General features: G+C 36.7%; 1 protein-coding gene across 2 annotated transcripts in view; it reads right to left on the reverse strand.

The window, feature by feature from the left end:
- The window catches only part of LOC5577545 (eukaryotic translation initiation factor 4 gamma 3), a 35,418-nt gene extending 14,297 nt beyond the window's left edge, over positions 1–21,121 (reverse strand). Inside the window, exon 1 of one of the 2 annotated variants that reach the window (XM_021847105.1) lies at positions 20,873–21,121. The gene's annotated coding sequence lies outside the window, so the exon portion shown is untranslated. Of the gene's footprint in view, positions 1–20,515 lie in introns of both variants that reach the window. The other variant, XM_001656511.3, reaches the window with a different exon arrangement.
- Between the last annotated feature and the right edge of the window lie 376 nt (positions 21,122–21,497).

The following is a 21,497-nucleotide window of genomic DNA, read 5'->3' on the forward strand; positions in this document are numbered from 1 at the left end:
GAAAACGATCTCGATTGGGTTGTAAAAGAGAGTATACGCGGGTAAAAAAATCGGGTAAATACCCAACGATCTCAGGTAAGAAATGATGCTCGCGTCGCAATGGATCCGTGCACCATCTAGGATCCAAATTGAGTGTATGCCAGGATATGTTTCAACTTTATCGCTTTGGAGCGCGAACTGGCGAATATGATGGAAGAAATTCAATCTAGTAAATGTTCCTTCTGTGTAGCTGCATTCCAACATACCATTTTGACCAATCATGCATAGACAGGACACTCGTGGTTTACGAACAAACTCTCCACGACAGATTAGTCTTTTACCCTTCTCTGCATAACCTCTATTACGAAGCATTCCTCGGTTGTCAAAAGAGACTTCATCTAAAAACAGTAGGTTCGAGTAATCCCATGGTAATGAATTCAGCTCCATGAAGAATCTGTATACATCATCTTGCCTAATTTGTATTGCTCGTCTTTCAAGACACTTCCATGTCAACCCTTCACTGTGGAGTATGCGGCAGATGGATGAGGCTGATATCCTCATCCGGAAATGATCTTCGAATAGTTTTCCAGCTTCATGCAGATAGAGTAGCGGTTTTTGTTTATATAGATCGACGAGCCAGCGACGTTTTTCTATACCAAATTTTCGAGTGATGGTTTTATTCTGAATTCTTCCGTACGATCCTTGTTGCTCATACGTGGTAATCCAGTTGCTTATGGTTGACCGGTGCTTCCCATAGATAAAAGCGAGCTTGGCTCTCGAGAGACCTAAGAAATAATATCCATATAGTGCGTGATATACCGTGCAGGATGATGCGTGGCGTTGTTTCACTGCCTGCATTATTGCTGCCATTTCTTGCTGTGGTAAAAGAAGTAGTTAGTTTATAAAACAAAGCTTTAGGTTAACAAATATTCAAACAAATAGAAACTAACGTGATAATATCAATACTCGATGTTATTGTTATTCACACAAATCAACTGTCAATAAAACTGTCAATCATAAGTGGGAATCTTTTTGACAGAATTGAAAAAATGTCGAATAATCTAATAACGAATGCAAGAAGCAATATTGCTGCCATTTCTTGCTGTGGTAAAAGAAGTAGTTAGTTTATAAAACAAAGCTTTAGGTTAACAAATATTCAAACAAATAGAAACTAACGTGATAATATCAATACTCGATGTTATTGTTATTCACACAAATCAACTGTCAATAAAACTGTCAATCATAAGTGGGAATCTTTTTGACAGAATTGAAAAAATGTCGAATAATCTAATAACGAATGCAAGAAGCAATATTTAATTAAAAAAAAGCATTAAAAATTATGCAAATCTCACAACCGTATGATTTTTCTTCTTAATTTGTCAGAATCACTCTTATCGCAAACGAAACAAAACCAATCCGGGTGGAGTAGCACCGACGGGATCATGTCTACACGCCACAAGCCATCTTCAAAATCTTCGCTAAAAAAATACACTTCGATTACAGCACAATCAGCCAGTTCTATTGCAGCTATTTAGCGTTACATAAAGCACTACAATCAAGATAACATTGCATCTGCTAATATCGGCGTAATTGCGAACAACGAGAGCATGAAAAAAAATTTCAGGTGGCATAGCACCATCAATCTATTTTTCACTATCCGAAAACGCGGAACCGAGATAAACGTGACAGAAAATTTCAGTAACAACTGGAGGAAACGATTGAAGAATTAGTGCATAGTTTGGGATAGTTTTTGAAAAAAAAAATAAATCATAGAAATATATGAAGAAATTACGGGAGCACAATTTGGAGAAATTCCTCTAAGCATCCTTTGAAAAGTCGCTGGATGAATTCCTGGGATAATTGGTAGAGACAACTCTAAAATTTTAGAAAACATCTTTGAAAGTATTCCAGATCAAATCTCTTGGAGTTACTGGGATATTTCTTGAAGCTTTTCCTCGAGATATCTGAGAAAAAAATCTAGATGAGCCTGTTGAATAGTCGCATTATAGTCGCTGAACGTTACTGTGTATAGTTTTGCATCAGGATTAAATGCAAGGAATATAATAAATATAGTGACTTAAGAGACCATTTTGTTCAAAACAGAGACTTTAAAGATCTTCCTTTAAAAATAGAAACTTTTTCGAGACTTGCATTGAAATAGACACCAAGTATCTTAAAAAAGACCTACTAACAACTCTGCAAAGGACATAAAATGTTTTTTTTTTGTATTTCATTAGAATTTCTACGAAAAACAGGAATGTTTGAAAAATATTATGAGAGCGGGCTCTAAACAGCTAGTCTGGTCTGAAGAAAAAGGTCTATTTAGAAATTCTATTAAAAAGTATTCATTTTACTAATGTATGCGTTAATCTTTTACATTAATCAATTACACTGCGGGTCATTTTCTTTGTTTCAAGCATCTAAATACTGCTATTTATTAAAATTAGAGTTACTGAAACCTTGGCATTTTTCAAAAATATTTTCTAGTTTACCTCAAATTGGGTGTTGAAATGCATTATTTAATTACTACAGTCAACTTACATGCAAGAACCAGCTTATATGAAGATTTATTTGCTTAGTTTACAACAGAGTTCAAAGTTAATGTGTTAGAGAATACTTTTCAACAAAGTTATTTGTTGTTTAACTTTCAGCCTTAAAAAATAGCATTTTATACAACTTTAAGGATCCGTAGCTCAAAATTGTAATGTGCTGGAACATTTTCGAAATCAGCTTCAAATTAACTAACCGCAAATTTACTAGGCACATGATTTGATCTTTGAGACACGCAAAAATGTTATCTTTGTCCAGCTGTGTAATATAACCGCTACCTTTGAATATTTTAATCATGCAGATTCATAACCTGCAAGAAATTTTTTTCCGGGACTACGAATGATCGATGATTTTAGTACTTAATGATAAATATATGGTGAACTATTTGAAAGCATTTCGCGAAAAACGTTCAAGTATGTTAATGAACTGAATCGTTCAAGTATTTTGTTGTTTATGTGCAAAAATAGTTTCGAAATAGTTAATCGTGAACATATTCAACCATGAATTACTGCTTCAAAATTATTTCCCTGAATGTGGTCAAAATTCCCTGAGAATTCCAGGTTTTTTCCAGGTTGAATAAAATTCCCTGAGAATTCCAGGTTTTACAGGTTTTTCCAGGTAGTAGACACCATGGAACCCTCTGCGCAGGATCTCAATCTTTTTATTCCGCCCAAATTTGCTTATCTGTCACGCGTAGGTTTTGTTGTTCTTTCAAATCTGTCCTGCAAGAATTGTCGAAAGCGTTCTCTTGATTGATAATGCTTTCGGACTCCTGAGCATCATGACTTTTGATTGGTCTAGTGATACCTAAACTAATGACAGCTTCATTTTTTACCGCTAAAAAAATATTGAAATCGCGATAATTTTTTTGTTTCTCAATATTTTTGCACCATTTTTTCACAAGACCTCAAAAAACTCTTCTAGTTTAAGAATCTATGTCGATATTAATTATTGGTGATCTAGTTTTGAAGATATTCCGATGTTCCTTGGGGGACCGACATTCCCCATATAAAATGTCTTCGGTGTCCATTTTTTTGGTCAATTTATCAAAAAAAAAAAAATGTGTATTAAACAATGCCAGGTAAAAAGGAGCTACTCTGAAAAAATCATACAAATCGGTTCAGTATGCTTGGAGAAATCTCTGAATTACGATATGAGGTTTTTAAAGTTTTCAAGATCTTTTTTTGGTCCAGAAACATAAATGCTCATAACTCAAAGACGGCTGCACAAAATTGCTTATTTTTTTCACAACATACTCTAAATAATGTATTGTTCCGAGGAGTAAATATTTGAATGCGATAAAAATTCAGTAGCCTTATATCTTCTTCTTCTTTTTTCTGGCGTTACGTCCCAACTGGGACAAAGACTGCTTCTCTGAGAAGAAGTAGCCTTATATCCATATTCAGAGAAATAATTAAATTTGTTTACCATAAATTGAACCAGCATGCACTCATTTGGATTTTGGACACCAGGAAAATATCCCTCCAAGGAGTCCGAATCACCCAAAACTACCCTACACTTTCGGTGCGCAAAATCTCGGCGATGCCATTCCTGTTTCTCTTTCGCTTTCATGATCGCATAACTTCGTTGCCAGTGCACAGCTGACGTTATCTCGGTGCGGTGGAGATGATGATGCGATTGCAAATTTTGAAAGCCATAAAATTGAGCATCGGGAGCGTGTGCGATCATTGTGTGATTGTGATTTTTACACGGCAGACGAAGAGAGAAAAATTTTTGGGTTTGTTTGTGGAGATCGTACTTCTATGCAGCATTCGTGGTCTTTGCGGCTAACAAATTCCGTACTCTTCGAGCTATGACATCAGAGTAGAGAAAATTAGAGATCACTGCACTGATTATAATTATTGCAATGATAACTGATTTAACCAATTAATTCGAATTATCATGTTCTGCACAATGTTTGGTGCAATAATGTATGACAGGATATATCTATTATAATAGAAATATTTAGTCTGATAATATATTTTAAATGAACATTGAAAAGTATATTTCCTTCTTGTTAGCGCAACGTCCCCATTAGGATAGAGCTTGATGATCTACGAGTTCTTCCAGGATTATTAACAGAGAGTTTTATTCGCCAAAAATGACATTTTTGAAGACCTACTGAATCGTACAGCTGTTATAACGTTACTTCAGCTATCATAAAGCTACTTCAACTAAAGGAAATTTTCGTTACGATAAGATCTTGGACTGTCCGGGAATCCAACTCGGACACCTTCAGCATGATTTAGGTTTATAGCTGCGGACGTTATCACACGGCTAAGAAAGGCCCCAAAGAAGATATCCACGAAAACCACCGGTTGGCGCGATATAAATAAAAGTAAAAGACACATGAATGGTTGGGTAGCGATGTTAGCATAGCTATAGTCTGACTCAACTGTGAGCTGCCACCGACCGCGGATTTCCCATTCATGATCAGCTGGTGCTGCTTGCATGAAAAAGCGGTCTCTTACATGATGCACCACTGTTCGGTGCGCCGCGTTGATCTAATTTCGCCGTTTTTCTTTTACTTCTTTCTCATCTAAGTGTATCTACTTACACATCTACCTGTAGTAGATGTAGACTGCATGTATTGGCCTTAGTACGTAAAGGATGAATGTTGATCAGCCGTAAGGTATAGTGCAGTTAAAGTTTCGGTCGAATGGGTACTACTGGATCTATGTTGTGTTTTAAGAATAACCTAAAGGTACACGCATCTTAAGAATGAGCTCGATTTATGCCTACTTTTACAACCTTATGTTGGTAAAATTGTAGTAACCATTTTTATATTTGACGCTTCGAAGAGACATTTTTTTCTATCTTTATTACCGAGATTACAGGTAAATTGGTTCGCAATTTTGCCGCTTGGTGGCGCTAGTAAGCATATAATTATGAGCATCTATCTCATTATCCAGGTAAAATAGAAAGTTCGAGTCTTCAACAAAGTTGTTTAGAAGGCGCTAGTGAACATGTGAAATTGATCATTCTCAACTCTTTTCTTATGATTCAAATGAGGTAGAAAGATCGAGGCTTCAGCATAGTTGTTCAGAAAGTAAAGGACGTTTGCCTACTTTTGTCGCTAGGTGGCACTAGCAAGCATATTTTTTTAATGTATGAAACAAATTCTATCTTGTGAACTAAATGAAATACAAAGTATGAGTTTTCGGCAAAATTGTTGGAAAAGTCAAGGGCATCAAGGCGTTGTTGATCATGTTCAAATGAGTACCTTATACTGATTCTATCTAAAGATTTCACTACGGCCCTTCAACTCGATATCGAGATATGGAATATCCAGTTATGAAGGGTTGACTGTACCTAAACCAAATGATTTTGATAAGATAGAATGTCCAGAATGCTGTTTAAAAAGCCTTTGGAATTTGGAAGTGGATGTCATAAATGACAAAATCATGTTAAGTTCAAATGATTCAGGTCTGATCCATTGTATATTCAAGTATATCAGATTTGATTAATATTCTAGTGATTCTGTTTTTTTTAAGGCACTCCGTGCTCGTGGCCACTACTGTGCCGGAATCAGTTTATCTGTATCTTCCTTACCGATACAGTTCTATTTTTAGCTAATCTATATTTACATCTGCTTTCACTCTCTTCTGCTCTTTTGCTCTCACACCGAGCAGGTAGGAGAGTGCTCTGCTGTTGGTCCAATCGATTTCCATAATCCATAGTCCATTGCGCTTGCGGTGGTTCGTTTTGCCGTGTTCCTGAGTCGTTTGAGGCTAGCTGCCTGCGAAGTGGGTCAGTTTGTCTCAGTCACCATCTGATACTGACGGAGGATGGATGTGCTCCCCTAAGCACGGTCCTCCGTGCGGCGTCTTCTGGTGGCTGGACGGGTTATTTTTTTGGAGGGGCTGGGAATTGAAACCATGACCTTCCGCTTATGAAGCGAAAGCGTAACCTCAAGGCTACGGACCCCCCTTATTCTAGTGATTCTGATATGACTTATTTCATATGCGATTGATTCAAGTCGGACTCATATTCAAATTATTCAAGTCAGAATCTCTTCATACACAAGTAATTCAAGTTTGATTGACTTTATATTCAAATCACTTGAATATGTTGATTCACTTCATATCCAAGTCATGAATGACTGATTCTCTTTATATTCAAGTCTTTCAGATTCGATTCACTTCATATTCAAATATTTCAGGTTTGACTTGAATATGGAGTCAAAAAAAATCATATCAAATTCACTTCATGTTCAAGAGATTAAGGATTTATTCACTTTATATTCAAGAAATTCAGAATTAATTCACTTCATATTCAAGTATTTCCTTTCCAAATGATTCAGTTCGCTTCATATCCTAGTGATTCATATCGTGCTGGGAATGGTAATAGTAGTAGGCTTGGGTTTTTGCGAAAATCACGTGGCTCTCCTAATACAGTAGTTCAAAATTGTGAATCTCATCAAGTAGCCTATGTTGGGTACATGAATTTTCTAAATCAGGAGTGTCATTGAAGGCTGCAAATGCGGGAAATGCAACGGGAAATAGAACATTTTTCTACAGTAGTTTTGGGTTGCCCTTAGCAACGGGAGTTTTGCTATGTTCAAGGCATTTTGCCTACAGCAGCGATACGCGTGAGTTTCACTGGCTCCGGTGACTGTGATTCGCTACGCTTGCCTACTGTAGTGTGAATCTCAGAACTTTCCTAACTCTGTTCATATCTAGTTTACTCATAATCAACTGTTTCAGGTTTGATTCACTTATAAGCGGTTTCTTCACCACCGCTTAGGCATTAAACCTAGTTTAACCATATGGGTAAACGTGGTTTACGGCTTAAGCGAAGGTGAAGAAATTGGCCCTTAATGTTCAAATGATTTCAAGAGATTCATGCCTGATTCACTTCATTTTCAAGTGTTTCAAGTTTCAAGTTCAATTCACATTATGTTCAAGTGATTCAGGTCTGATTGATTTCATTTTCAAATGATGCAGTACTGATTCACTTCGATTGTACGACATTTCCCAGAATGACGTTCCCCAGAACGACATTCCCCAGAACGCCATTCCCCAGAATGCGACATTCCCCAGAAATCCATTCCCCAGAATGGGACATCCCCAGAAAAAAAATAACAAGAGATGTTTGGGGTGTTAAAATCCAGTTAAATGGTTAATAGTAAATAGTGAACGCATTTAACTGCAAAATTCGAGGAAAACCAAATTATAGTTTTCATTGGTAAAACATTTTCGTATTTTTTCAACGACATTTTTTTCAACCTTTCGTTTTTGACTGGAGAATCTTTCCCAGATAACCAGAAGTCGCATAACAGTTTACGAACAAAGTCGTTTATTTACACAAATTACATCACATCCGGACTACATGGTGGATAATATCGTTTGATCGATGAGTTTCCTCGCATAAAATGCTATTTCCTGAGTTCATTTGTACATTTCGTTTCGTCCCGTATACTTGTACAAAGTAGGTCGAATCAATCCGTAGCAGCTGTCAAATCAATTTTGTTATGATATATTAAGTCGCATACGAGTACAGACTAGTTCGCGTGAAAATTTACACACTCGCATTGCAATTTTCATCATATAAAATGTGCACGTATATCGCCTCCATTTTTGTACGTATAAGGCCTTTTCGCAACATCTTATACGTGAAACTTTGCGCATATAAACATCGCATAACGCAAAAGGTGATTTCGTTATACGTACATTCTGGTTGTCTGGGTTAAATCAAAAATTCTAGAAATTCATCAAATACAGCGCCACCTTTGGTCGCAAATGTAATTCGAACCTTTTGGACAATTTTTATATATTTTTGACGATTTTCTCCTTACAATCTTCAAGCACGTTTAGTCCCTCCTTAGAGTTGATAAACTTTGTTCAAATGTTTGCAGTATTTTATTGTAGTCTGATTAATATGGGCCACCCTAGTGCACAAAGACTACGATCTTTTGTAGCTTCAGTTTTGCTCTGAAAGGAAGTTACCAAAGACAAGAGAAATTTTCTAGTGTTATTATATTCCTTTAATCTACATAATTACGAAGACATTAAACCTAGGAAGAACAGCATATGTTCAAAAGAAGGGAGAATATTCTATGAAACAGAAAGCATATTCCATCAATTTATTTTGTATACAAATTACCCTTTGAAAATACAATTAGAAAGAACAACCAATTTGAAAAGAAGGAAGAATAACTATGAAAACAAACAAATCCAATAGCTTGAGTCAAGTTTGATCATGAACATAGTATGACATATGTAAGAGCAGCTTATCTTAAACAGTTGTGCTACTTTTTCTCGAATGTCGGATCCCCAATTGTCGTTTCCCCGAATGCCAGTTCCCAGGATGCCAGTGCCCCGAACAACCCGTTTCCCCGAATAGCCTAGTTCCCGAATAGTTTTTAAGCTATTATAATTGTCATAACTTTTTGTGTTTCAAAGTGATGAACGAACCGGTCATCTGATATGTACCCTTCTTCACTTCATTAGCGGTTCTTTCGAGTTTCACCATCATCGGCATTTTTGGCAAGATGTATTCAGTCGAGGATGACGTTATAATCCATGTTGTCTTCTTCTTTTAATTGCTTATCATTCATTCTAGTTCAGCACCCAGTCCTTCAAAACTATTCTTGCACCTGTTAGAACTGCATCACTTTTCGGGGAAACGAGTCATTCGGGGAAATGTCTTTTGGGGAAACGAGTCATTCGGAGAGGTGGCATTCCGAGAAATGATATTCAGGGAAATAACAGTAGTACAATCATGTTAAGTAGTTGTAAAATTGTTAAGCAGCATTTTTCCCTTAAGATTTTGGTTAGGTCTGCCGATGTACCACGTAGTCATTTATTTTGGATTTTCGAAGCACCTCCTGCCCCCTTCGTGATCTTTTGTCCGTACAAACGTTTTGAAATTTGTACGGGCCGTGCCTTTGGCCAAACCATGACCTCCCCCCCTCCCCCTAGGTGACCAAGACCTGCCTCGCCGTTTAAAAGGTTTTTTTGAACTCAATTCCGATTTAATTCGCTTGAGATCCATAATAATGATTTTGACAAAATAATATTTTGGCTGATTTGACGTCTGTGTCCGGAATTCGAATCAATTCACTAGGTACATTTTAACGACAAAAAAAAAACTGAATAACCTATTTCTATCCACTATTTAAAAACGTATAAAAACGATTCTGGGGAATGTCCCATTCTGGGGAATGGTTTTCTGGGGAATGTCCTATTCTGGGGAAAGGATTTCTGGGAAATGTCCCATTCTGGGGAATGGGTTTCTGGGGAATGTCATTCTGGGGAATGTCGTTCTGGGGTTTGACTTTCTGGGAAATGTCCTACAACCATTCACTTCATATTCAAGGGATTTAGGATGGATTTCCAGTAATTCATGCTTGACTCGCTCCAAATCCAAGTGATTCATGTAAGATTCACTGCTTATTCAAGTGATTCAGATCTTTTTCGCTTTATATTCAAGTGATGCAAGTCTGAATCACTTCATATTCACCTATTGCAAGTACGAATTTGCGTTTGAAACGCAAATATCAAATGCGGGTTAACCAAACGCGGTAAGATTGTTTAACAAGGAAAGCGAAATCAATGTTTGGTTTTCTTTGCTAGGTTGGCGGTGATATTGTGATGAATCAAAATCCGGACGGTACTAATATCCGGACACTCTAACAATATTAATAAATAAAGCTAGATTTGAACGTTTGTATATTTGAATATTACTAATATTCTTTGCTTTGAATATTGTAGATCATTGTTGTCATAATGGTTTGCAGAAACCTTTTTTGAATGTTCGATAACCTCACTATTGAAGAGTATTTATGCAAAATTGTGTTTTACGGTGTTTAAATAGACTGTCCGGGATTACGATTCAGTGGTATTAAATCCGGACATTATTTGGAAGGCGTGATTTTAACAAGTGAAAGTGATTTTTTTCAATGGAAAAATAAAAGAAGATTTGAAAAATAAATCATGAAAAGCGGTGTTTGTAATCAGGGTTTGATTTAATATCTTACACAATCGCATATATCTTTCGTTATTGATACTCAAGCCACATGTACTTCAGTTCGAGCTACACATGATCCAGTTCAGGTAACCAAAACATTAATATTACTTACTTGCTATTATTTGCAAAACTGTGAGGGAAATACATACATAGATTTGGCTGTAAAGTGATATTTAATTAAGATTGACACGATTTTCATAAGCAATATTCAAATATTTCATGCTTTAACACGTATGTTCGGATTTCGATCTGACAGTGTCCGGATTTAAAGCATCTTATGGCACCAGTGTCCGGATTTGAGGACAAGGTAAGCATCAATATTTTAACAATTTTCTTGTAAAAATCATGTTTATAGGGTAAAAATCTAGTCTTCGCCGCCCAAGAAATTTGCACTAATCTTCGCCCATTCAAAAGTCTAAATTTGTATGAAGGGGGCGAAAACTAAAGCGAAAACTGGAAATTATAGCACTTTTATGAAGTTCTGGTTTGTAAAAATATATTGAACAATTAATTTTCAAGAAAACTCTAACAAAACATACTTAAATAATAACTTGAAAATTCGTCTCGTCTTAAGCGTCCGGGTATTGATTCATCACTGTATCATGGTCAATGAGAATATATACCGAGGTGTGGAAAATATATTTAGTGTGCGTGACATTCGTGTACGGTGCAAAATGTTTCACAATTACAAGCACATTCGCTCCCATAAGAAGCCGTGTAAATTAGTGACGTAGTTATTTTTGTTTACGTTTTTTTTCTTTACCAATATACAGCCATTGTTTTTTCTCCCACAACTTGGTATATATTCTCATTGGATCATGGTTTCTAAGTATCCTTTGGCTACTTTGTGTTACCGCATTTGAAGCTCAGCTATACTGGATTTGCACACTGAACCAAGAAATATTATAGAAAATATTAAAAACCTCACATACCTTTGCGATAATTGAAATCCGATGCATTTCATGTGCATCCATTGATATTCATTAAAAGAACACATGAAGCTCATTATGATATTTCATACCATTCATTTACCAACACTGTGGATTGTATATGACATGACCTTGTATGTAATACGATGAATATTATGTGATTTTCCGATGTGAACATTCAGTCTTATGGCTTTTTCATGGTGATGGAATTAAGTCTGGTAAATTATAAGCGAGATGACATCAATTAAAGTGATTGGCTATGCAATGTAATTGATAATTTATGAAAAAATGGTGTTTTAATTATAATTGTATTAATTCTAGTAAAAAACAGAAATGAAATCGTCGTAAACTTATTATACTGTCATATAAAAACCATTGACAATTTGTCATCTGAATATTACATAACATTCATTGGCAACATACAATAATGGTTCATATTGTCAATTTGCATGAAATGTATGTGTTTTATAAGATGAATCTCATTAAAACGAAATCAGCAATATGGAAAAAACTACATGTTCTTCTTCTTCTTGGCATTAACGTCCTCTCACTGGGACAGAGCCTGCTTCTCAGCTTAGTGTTCTTATGAGCACTTCCACAGTCATTAACTGAGAGCTTTCTTTGCTAAAATTGTCATTTTTGCATTCGTATATCGTGTGGCAGGTACGATTATACTCTATGCCCAGGGAAGTCATGGAAATTTCCATCACGAAAAGATCCTGGATCGACCGGGAATCGAACCCAGACACCTTCAGCATGGCTTCGCTTAATAGCCGCGGACTCTAACCGCTCGGCTAAGGAAGGCCCATATGTTGGTGATTTTACATGTGTTTTCAGATAAATCGGCCATAATTACTTGGTTCAGTGCACGTTATTGTAAACGCAAACAGCAATATTAAAGTGGTTCAGGTTGGATTCCTTAGCCGAGTGATTAATTTTGCTCACTGACATTTTACCCATATTTGTTGAAATATATTGGGCTATATAATTGCTTGTTATGTAACCATGACTGAAGTAGAATTATTCAAAATACTAGCTAACAAAAATTTCTTTCACAAAACATGTTTGAAATGTCAGCGAGCGAAATTAGGAGCGCGCGCGAAATATTGATACTTTACGGTATGAATGTCTAAATTTTGGAAAAAAAATAATTGTTTATAGTATTTTTCTATTTTCGCGGGAAGGATGATATTAGCAATAAGGTACGCGGTGTGGTAAGTGGATACAGAAAAGTCAATAAATAACTTCATTTTTATGTTCAGCTAACGTGAAAAAATGTAATGTTAACTTTTTTCTGTGGATAGGGACTAAATGAGGGACTAAGACACTTCTAGTTATAATTAGTGTCGATTGTTCTGATTGCTATGTACCTATGAATATGAATACTCAAGGGACTTGAAAATTTGCGCCGAATGATCCACTTGTTCCACCATGGTGGGATAAGCGGATCACCAATAAAAAAAAATAATAATAAAAATTCTGATGTAATTATTTATACCTAGTAAGAATGATGTTACATACATATTTTGATAGTTTATAAATGAAAAAAAAGCTTTAATTTATCAAAATATTATGAAAAATAAGTATATATTAGTTCACATTAATTCGAACAAAAACAAAACATTGTAACTTTTGGAGAACATTCATTAATTGTAACACATAAGTTATACAAAAGTAATGTAGGATTATACCTAACGATGTTTTCGAATGACACTAATAGTTTAAAAACAATAATCGTGTTTACTTTTGTTTAACAAACTGAAATCTTTTTATTTTATTTGTGAATGTATGTGTGTCATCTGTCTAGGACACTCTTGATAAGGTCAAATAAGTACGATAATATGCTTTCATTTGAAGAATTTGTATATTTTCAGGGCTGGTAGCAAGAATTGGTACCGAAAAAAGTTATTTTAGTGACCAAATTTGAGCAATAAGTGACTAAAAGTGACTTTCTATTCTCGAAAAAGTGACTAAAAGTGACTTGAAAAGCAAGCCGTAATCAATTTTATTTCAATTCTAGTATACTGTTTTACGATCAACATCAATTATGAAAGGGAATATTCCATATGATCTTCTGCAGGTAGTAGGTCTAGTTGAGTACCATATTTGGACATTTTTATTGTGCATCCAAATTTACAAGATATCACCTAGAATTTTTTCAAACAGGGTAGTTTATAGTTACGTCTGAAATCTGAAAATTTACTAAAAAAGGATTATTTTTTAGTAGATTTTCAATATTTTCAAAATTTTGTGTCTTTTACATTACCAAAGTATTTTATATTGTAAATTTTAATAAGAATTTGGAACATTTGTAAAATTAAATTTTTTTCTATTTCACATTTCCATTTAAACTCCAGATTTTCTACCTAATAAGGCCAATATTTTTATGCATTAATCGATATTTCAAATAAAAAATGATGACAGAAGATCAAATTTGATTGGAATACTGCTTAAACCGCGTCCTTTAAACGCCGACTAAGGAAGAAATTTTCCATCAGGCCATGTGGCCAGGTCATCCAAAAAGTTTTGAACTATTCTTCTTTTGACTTGACTTTGTCTTCTTCTTGACTTCATCAAGTTTGATATGTCGCAAGATAGGTCTCAGGATCGCCAATATAATGTGCACTTCCTCTGGGGAACAGGGTATCGAAAACAACCGGGCATGTTATCAAGTCATCCAAGAACCTTTGAATTACTCTTCTTTAGCCTTGATTTGGGAATTTATGAAGTTTGATGTTGCCAGCTAGGTTTCAGATCCGACAGTTTAGAGGCCATTTCCCCCAGGGAACCAGGAATTCGGAACAATCCGATATGTGGTCAAGTCATTCAAATACATTTGAACCACCTTTAGACTTGATTTGCGAATTCATGAAAATTGATATGTCGATGTATAATGGCCACTTCCACCAGTGAATCGATATTCGGAACAACCCAGCATGTGGCCAAGTTATCCAAAAAACGGTCGAACTATTTTTATTTAGACTTGGTTTGCTAAATCATGAAGTTGAATTATCGCAAGCCATAGACTCGAAATTAAAGTGGTTACTGATTCTTCAAATGGGATTATTTCAGTACTCCCCGTGATGAATCCAAAATTAAAGCGAATTTCTAATCGTTGACCGCGGTTTCAAAAGCTAGAAGAATTTTGTGATTGACCCTGAAAATTCAACTGAAATTAATTGAAAAAGGGATGGTAAATAACATTTTGATATAGAAAATTTCAATCAAATTTGACGTCAGGCTCGCATGAATGTTGAATGCATCCCGATAATATACATAAAACAGATTGTGTTCCACATGGGATGTAAAGCCAACGTAAGAAGATGTCAAAACGATTTTCCCAAACACCAGGTTAATCAAAATTGACAACTGAATATTTTGTTCGAGATCAGCGCAGCGAATTGTATAGTGTGACAGTTATGCGTAAAAATACAGTAGTGGGACAGTTATGCGTGGAAATTCAACAATGGGACAAATTGACTTGGCTTGCTATTCATTGAGTTTCTGAACAAAGTTAATTTTTAGTAAGTGTTTTCTAAAACTGTACGTAAAAATAAACTGTAAGATGACAAAAAGATAAAATGCACAAAAAGTAACAAGGGGCAATTATGCGTATAACGGCAGTGCAGGTCTGGAAACTGTATTTGAAAAAAAAATCAGTGAAGTGTTTGAGCCGCAGTAATAATATTTTGAAGAAATGCTGGAGAAATTTCTAGAGGAATCTAATGAGGAATCCGATATGCAATTCATCGAGCAATTCTTGGAAAAGATTTTATCCAATAATCCCTTGAGTAAGTTTGGAGAAATTCTGGAGAGTAATTATGGATGAATTTTTGAGAGAATCCTTATAAAAATGCCTGGATTAAATGAAAAAGGCGTAGGAATTATTGTTGGGTTTCTTGTAAAAATGTCGATTTTTTCGAAAACTCTATAATAAACCTTTGGGGAAAAACTTCTGTAGGGCATGCGGGAAGAAACCTAGAAGTAGCGATTGAAAAAATCTGTGAAAGAATCAGTGATCTGGAGGAAATACTTATATTTTTCTTCAGAGTAATCTCTATGAAAATTACTGGAGGTAGTAGCGTAGGAATGCTCTAAAATTTTTAGTATAAAATTAAGAAGAAATTCCTCTGAGCTTCTATTGAAAAATTGCTGGTGGCAGTTCTTGAAAGTATTCCAGAAGGAATCTCTGGATAAATAGTTACGTAATAGTCTCTGAAGGTTTCTCTGAAGCCTCTAGAATGTTGCACCAGAATTAATTGCAAGCAAATTAACCCTCTATTTCCGACTACTTTAATCGACAGTTTCTTTATGAAAAAGCGTTTTTGTAAAAAGTAATTCATAAAACAATATTTCAAAAGGTCTATTTTTTTCAAAATCAGTTTAAAATTTGTTGGTTGTTTGACAAAAGTAAACTGATTGCTTACCAATAGTTTTACTATTTAAAAAGTTAGTTGACTTTTGGATTAATCTGATAAGTATCGAATCATAATCTATTGTTAACTTTCCCTTACTCGATATTTCGTATCTCGATATCGAGTTAAAGAACCACAGTAAAAGTTGGTTTTCATGGCTACTGCGATGGTCCCTTGGATCGCATTTGCACTGGTTTTGTGTTCCATAATTCGATACCTCCCTTACTCGATGGCCCCTTCAGTATGGAGTTATGGAGAGTTGACTTAGAAACTAAGGTAAAAAGGTGTAATACGCCCCCCCTTAAAGAAAAACTGCTCTATCGCAGTAGCAAATGCATCACTCCTAAAGTTGTTTATGTCAATGTGTTGCTTATTTAGTTGGTCAAGCTCTGCATGCAACTTTCTCTTTCCAGGTTGCTTCTAAAAAGTGTACTAGATGTTTTTTTTGTAAACCGTCCCAATGTTTACATTTCAAAATCTTGAAGTGGTGATTGAAACGCAATGGTTGAACGAGGAACTTCTTATATTTAGGTCTTTACAGGACGAAGGTTGGATTGGGAATGAACATAATTTTCACTTGTTAGTCTGTCTAAACAATTAGGTAACTAGGGAGATGTGTTGATCGGTAACTAGATTAAACTCAAAAAGGATGATTACTTCGATCTTCAACACCCCCTCTTAATCAGCCTATCCTAAAAAATGTACTACACACATCTCTACAGAATCGAATATTGTTGACGAAGATCTCTTCAATTGGGTTTATAAGCTGGGATACCAAAACCATTTCCAGTTTGACGTATCCATTTTGACTTCTTGTCATCTGGTGGTCTTTTCACGTGTTTATACCTGTATGCTGGTAACGAGTTGTCGGACGACCCTTTAATAACTTTCATGCGTGTTGATTTGCCAGCTTGAGCATTATTTCCAGGGAACACCAAAACCACATCCGGATGAGGGCACGTTACTTCCGAGCGTTTCGCAGACCTGTCCAAGGGAAACTTGTGCTTCGGTTCGATGTACTGCTCTCGATCTTGATGCAAGTAAAACGCAACTGGAACGTCTTGAACAGAATCTTCAGTTGATTGTAGTTGATTTTCATTCGTCGCTACATCGTCGGAACAAAGGCTTCCTTGGTCTTCTTCGAAAATTTCCCCCTCTTGCTCAAGGCTTCCAGCATCAACTAGATTCATTCTGTCATCAGGAACCATCTCCATCGCCGCTTGATCTTCCATCCTTGAATGGTCTAGCTGCCGGTTCCAAGAACTAGCGTTTTCCTCGGTGCACATTTCATCTCCATATGACAAGTAAACGTCCATCTCGTACAAATCGTCTCTAATGGGACACACGCCAATAGTATCGCCATTGAAACTTATCTCTGCCGTTGTTGCTTCAAACGTTACCTTCATTCCAGCCTTTGTCATCATCTTCACTGATAGCAGATTCGCACGTACATCCGGAACGTACAGTACATTGTCGATTGTACACGTGACTCCCCGGCTGCTGGTTCCCTCAATTCGTCCTCTATGCCATGCGATTAACGATTGATTGTCCTTCGCCACAGAAAGAACAACAGGTTGCTTCAATTTCTCCAAGGAAACAAAATATTCCTGTCGATTCACTAGGTGATAACTAGCACCGGAGTCCAGCTTGAAGGTAACTGTTCTTCGGCTACTGCTATCCGTCGACTTAAGGCTCATGAACGCAACTGCTTTTCTGTTGGCCGCCACATTCGCTTCCGCTGGTAATTCGCTTCTGCAGTCCTTCGCTTTATGGCCCTTTTTATTACATCGATGACATCGTCCCAGGAACTTATCACTTCGTTCTTCACACCATGCCTTCTGCTGATTTCCAACGAACGCAAACGACTCCTTCTGATATACCTCGGTTATGCGATCGGATTTCTTCATTTCTTCCGCTAACAATCTCTCTCTGACGACATCCAAGGTCAGGTTTTCCTCTCCCAAGTTTTCCAACGCTGTAACCAAAGGGTCGTAGCTCTCCGGAAGGGTAACGAAAAGCTGGGACACCAGATCACTGTCTTGAAGTTTTGCTCCTGCCGATTTGAGTTTCCGGATCAGTTCATCGAAAATCTTCAGATGGTCCTTGATCGATGCATCTTCTGCCATCTTGAGCTTTGCGAGTTGCTTGCGTATCAGCGTCTGCGAGGAAACCGACTTCTTGGCGTAAATTCCCTCCAAAGTGGTCCAGATGTCCTTCGCTGTTTCCTTCTCCCGGATAACATCCAACAAGTCGTCGTGGATAAATGAAATTATCAGGTTCACAGCCTTCCCGTCCATTTCTTGAAATTTTGGAAGTTCGGCTTCGACGGTTGGCGCATCCTTCTTGACCGCGTCCAGCAATCCGGCTGACTTCAGTAACTTCTCGACTCTAAATTTCCAGTTCTCGAATCCAGCACCGGTGAACTGCGGAATCCCGTGTACTAATTCTCTGCGCGTAGGGTCCATAACCTCTTGAAGTGGTGATTGAAACGCAATGGTTGAACGAGGAACTTCTTATATTTAGGTCTTTACAGGACGAAGGTTGGATTGGGAATGAACATAATTTTCACTTGTTAGTCTGTCTAAACAATTAGGTAACTAGGGAGATGTGTTGATCGGTAACTAGATTAAACTCAAAAAGGATGATTACTTCGATCTTCAACACAAAACAACCCGGGCAATATGCCCCTCCCATAGACAAAAGGTCCACAGCGTTGTAGAAATGTTTCCAAGGAGAAATCCACAACTTGCTAAGCTTAAAGGGGTCCATTAGCAGTCGTCTTCCGGTAAAAGTTTTTGTAATAAGTACAATAGTAAAGGAAGGGCTTCATTTACAGCAAGGCTTGCTTATCACTTATCAGACGCATAATTTTACGCCAAAAACCAGATTTTCGATATTTTTAGAATTTCTATTGATTGTTGATATTTCCCAAAGAACATATATGTGCAACATCATTTATTCGCGAATAGTTAAGAAATGTAATCATATTTACGTGTAAAAGAAGCCTCAATTTCGTGAAACTTCAGAGGGGCGTATTACACCGAGTTACCCTAATGCATAGTATTCCTCTGGTTCGGTTTGCCTCAAGTTCGTCAAAAATGATTGAGCTCTGGAGCTACCATGGGAAAGAGAGGGTTATAGCAAAAAAGTGACTTTAGATACCATATTGATTATGTCTTTAGAGACCTTAACTAAAAATAAACACTTTTCAGAGATATGCATTGAAATAGTATCCAAGCCTTTAAAAAAGATCTGCTTACCTGAAATTATACGATTTTTACTAGCTTTAATCTTTTCCTACAAATATTATTTATTTCATATGCTCATGAAAGATACCCAACTAGAACTGGGAATCGTATTTGCCTTTCCCATTTTAGCAATCCTAAGTCCTACTTCCTTATTTAAACAAGTTATTCGGAATATTAAAAATAACTTAAAGTGAATTGACTGAATACCTCAAGTTGTAACAGCGGCGCAGCCGAAATTTTTTTTATTGATGAAATGTTGTGTTACAAAAAAGACACATTCTGCCATAATAATTACTGGTTCGAGTTTTTTTCCTGCGTATAGCCGAAATCTTCTGATATTTCCAGGTTTTTTCCCTGATAATTCCAGGTTTTCCAGGATTTTTCAGGCAGTAGAAACCCTGCTAGCTTTAAACTTAGCGTAAATTAAGAAGGCCGATTCAAAATTTTCTCCCGAAAAAATTGGTCAAAATAGTTGTAAAAAGTGACTTTTTGACGAACAAAGTGACTTTAGTTGAAATGGCTTCAAAAAAGAGACTTTAAAGTGACTGGCTTCAAAAAAGTAACCAAGTCACTTAAAAGTGACTCGCTACCAGCCTTGTATATTTTGCTCTTTTGCAATTCAGCTCAAATTAGCCACCAAAAATTTTGTTTGAGGTTTGCAATATATATATATTTTTTTTTCATAATCTCTCTTATCGTGATAAAGGTAATGTAATGCGATCTCATATGGTGTTTTAGTACTATGGTCCTTTGAAGCGATACGTGATAGCATATAAATCAAAGCTGTTGTACAAAGTACAACAGCGCGACACAACATTTCTCAGAACTTGAAAAACGTCATATTTTTACGATAACTACAAAAGTTCAAAATTTCAATATTGATAAACATGATGTGATAAATTTTGGTTAATGAACATTATATTTCTTTGTGTTTGCTTTTTAGAACATTAAATGAAAATTGAAACTATAGGACTACAAATAACTAAAGTTAAAATTTAGATACTAAAATTCATGTTTCATGACCATTCCAGCGGTTCCCAACCAAAGGTCTCAACCCCTTCAATAATGTAGGTCAGCCCTGTCAAAAATGAACCGCCGCACATTATAGGTACGCGATTAATGGAATTTTAATCATAGTAGACACGCAGTCCAAGCCAACTTCACTGCACAGCCTACTAAGCAGCTCACACATCCAACAAAGTGTGTTATCCAAAGCAAAAGCATGATGGAAGGTGTGTAAGATGGGGGGAAGGGTGGCACTAGTGTTTCACCTTCCCTTTCGTTAAGAGAGAAAAAATCCCACCACGATCCGTGTAAGTTCTTATGCAATTTCCATTCTGTGGCTATTAGAAGTGCTTTTCAAAGAAAAACATTGCCGGCATAAGCGAAGAACCGGAAAGGGCATAATTTTCCCAAAGCCTACCTTGTGTGACGACTAGTTTTTTTTTTCCTAGCTGGAGTTCGCAGGAAAGAAATCAATGCCTGCTACGTTGACAGTCTCGCTGATGCGAAGGCCAGATTCCGCACTTGCTTTTTTGTATAGTGATGGAATCTGGTTCTGGTTATCCCCGATGTGGATTTTTGGTCGAATCCCTGAAGATTTTTGTACACTTATATGTTACACGTAATCTAGACACCACTAATCTTTCCCCTATATCCTGTTTTTTGCGTACTATTTTTTCCAGTCTTGTTTCCGACCTGAAATGACGGCCTTTTGTCAATGACAAGAGAGAATCCTTTCGCAATTTTTTTCTTGTCTCACACTTTTTCTGCCACTCACTGAAATTGCTTCCTGGGGACTTGACCTGACTTGAACGCGACGGAAAATTCCCGTCCGGATGGTTTCTTTGTCCGCGAGCACAACGGAAGACCCTTTTTTGGTCGGATTAGTGGTTAATCTTGCCTTTTCCTTGCTTCTTTTGACTAAATGAAGGAGTGCTAATATTCAACTTTCATTTCACGTGCTACGTACGAAGAACTGCGACGATGGGGTGCACGAAGGCACTAACACCAACACTGGTCAGCAGAAGAGAAAAAGGTTGCCAAATTTTGACAGATCGCGCACCCGCCGACGTCAGGCGCGATGGTAAAGCAGATTGGGCGCACTTTCCACATCTTTAACATCGCATGAATGATGTTGGCCAACATCTCTGATCAGCTGGATTTTGAAAGGGTCTACACGCAGAAAAAAGAAAATACTAAAAAGATTAACCCAAGATCGGTCGCATGCGTGTACTGAGTACACGCACCCTGAAAAAAGTTCGCTTTTCATAAACAGCTCGAGCGAGGTGGTGTCGGCAATGGTTGAATGCGTGACCGCTCTTGAGTTAAATGTCATACTAAAACTACATTCAGTCTATTCACTCATTGGGATGCATTTTAGCGCAAAAATCTTTGCTAGTATA

The sequence above is a fragment of the Aedes aegypti genome, chromosome 2, assembly GCF_002204515.2.
Source record: "Aedes aegypti strain LVP_AGWG chromosome 2, AaegL5.0 Primary Assembly, whole genome shotgun sequence".
Lineage (NCBI taxonomy): Eukaryota > Metazoa > Arthropoda > Insecta > Diptera > Culicidae > Aedes > Aedes aegypti.